General features: G+C 38.0%; 1 pseudogene; it reads right to left on the bottom strand.

Moving 5' to 3' along the window:
- Positions 1-224: 224 nt before the first annotated feature.
- On the bottom strand, positions 225-1,689 carry LOC149200541 (fructokinase-like 1, chloroplastic pseudogene; annotated as a pseudogene).
- Between the last annotated feature and the right edge of the window lie 371 nt (positions 1,690-2,060).

The following is a 2,060-nucleotide window of genomic DNA, read 5'->3' on the forward strand; positions in this document are numbered from 1 at the left end:
ATGAAAAAGGGTACAGAGGGAATTGACAGGAATTGTGAGAATCCATAAATTTGTCTCTTAAAATATGTGCCATAGCTGGATATCGAATCCTCAAAAGCAATGCCCATGAGAAGAACCTAAAAGACAAAGTTCATGATGTAGTGCCCAGCGAGACAAAAGGTACCTTAATACAATAATACATTACCTTGCAGCATCAATGGAGCTATGCTAAACCTCTAAATAGCCTACCACAAGGAAGGTACATATACTTGCTCCTTTAGATTCCATGTTGCGCTTTCAGCTGGGAATCCCCAGACAGCACCAATTGTCCATTGTGCGATAATCCCAGCACAAATAGCAAATGTTAATTGCTTCTCCAATAGCACTTGATCATCATATAGCTCCAGTTGTGAAGTCAACTTTCTGATAATGCCTGGAATACATACACAGTTACTAACAATGTTGAACTCTATATCAACATATCACCCTTCTATTAGAAGTATAAGAACTCTTCAGATAGATCCTTGAGCAACCTGACTGCATTCAATGACTACCTGCTACAATAGCATCACCCGAACCAGTCCTATCACACGTGAATGGCGTGACCAAAACATCTTTTGTTCCTATTACTGCACCCTCAAATGTAGGTGTGTAGTAATGTATGCGAAAGGTGCCAGTAGTGAAAAACAAAATCTTCATGTTATCATGCCATAACGACACAATTTCCTCTCTTGTGTAATGATAACACCTCCGTCGTCGTTGCCTTTTTCTTTCTTCGACTGACTGTTCATAGGAATGTGCATAGTATTGAGGCCTGTAATTCCTCTTTCGCTCAAAATAATCCTCATCAATAAAAAATTCCAATTCTTGCATGGTTACCTCAATGACATTTGCCTCATTCCATGCACTCTGGATAAGTTTCCTTGTCTAATCTCGAGACCTCCAAAGTAGCAAAGGGAGGTTTACATAAAAAAATATAACTCCCCCAAATTCTTTTGACATTTTGATTGCAGAAAAAAGAGTGGCATGCATAGATTCTTCAAGAAGAACCATGGAATTGAAATGAAACATCGTGGCATGCAGTGAAAATTTTAAATATTTAGTCACAGATAAAAAGCATTTAACTCCAGCCTATGGTTATTAGCACATAGTGATTACAAAGCAGTCTGCTTCTGTAAGATGATCGAAAAATTGGGCCAAACCAAAAAAATATAAAAAATGGGAAAGGTCAAATATATAAAAATGGAAACTAATCAAGCACATGAGATAAGGAAAATGTTGCGGAAAAAGAAGAAGTTAGAAGTATACATTTTGTGTGGATGACTATAAGAATACCTCTTTCAGTAAGTCGATGTTAATATTAGAAATGTGAAAACCATCTTTTGCACATGGTTTGACACGTTCCATTCCTAATTTTCCTTCCCGACGGGTTACCTTCATGTAGGAAACTGCTCTGGATGCATAAGGATCAAATTTAACACCACGAGTTTGGACATGTTCCTTGTTCATTGTGAGAACCATTTGATAACCAGTGGGATCATCACCTACTTTACCCATAAATGCTACTCTACCTCCCAACCTTACAAGTGCAATAGCAGCATTGGATGGTGGTTCTCCCGGTGCCCTGACAGATTCTGGAGGACTCCATTGCAAGCCGTAAACAACCTGAAACCTTCTAAATTTGAGGACTTCCTCGTTATCTTCCACCATGCTTTAAGGTGAGACATCTATATGCAATCCTTGAAGCAGCAAAGGAGACCCTCAATAGAATCATGGGAGACATTCAAAATGCTGTTGAAGGATTAGTTCTACGATATTGGATATCAAGAAGATCCATTTAATTGTGATATTTTCACAAACACAAGAAAAATTGTTCAGGACTACACCACTGAATATAAGAAATCAGCAAGCTTGCTAAATCTCAAAGTAGAAGTTCCTCAAACGTTGATAAAAAATTGAGGAGAACTACATGGCTACATCATAAAGGAATTTACCCCATTTGAAGTAAAGAACCTTAATGATGCTGGTAAGAAGGCTCTATTTATTGAGTACAAGAACAGAAAACCAACAGTAAGTGGGGA

This window comes from Pinus tabuliformis, chromosome 2_1 (assembly GCF_031772625.1).
Source record: "Pinus tabuliformis cultivar Carrire ecotype Pingquan chromosome 2_1, CPIR1, whole genome shotgun sequence".
Lineage (NCBI taxonomy): Eukaryota > Viridiplantae > Streptophyta > Pinopsida > Pinales > Pinaceae > Pinus > Pinus tabuliformis.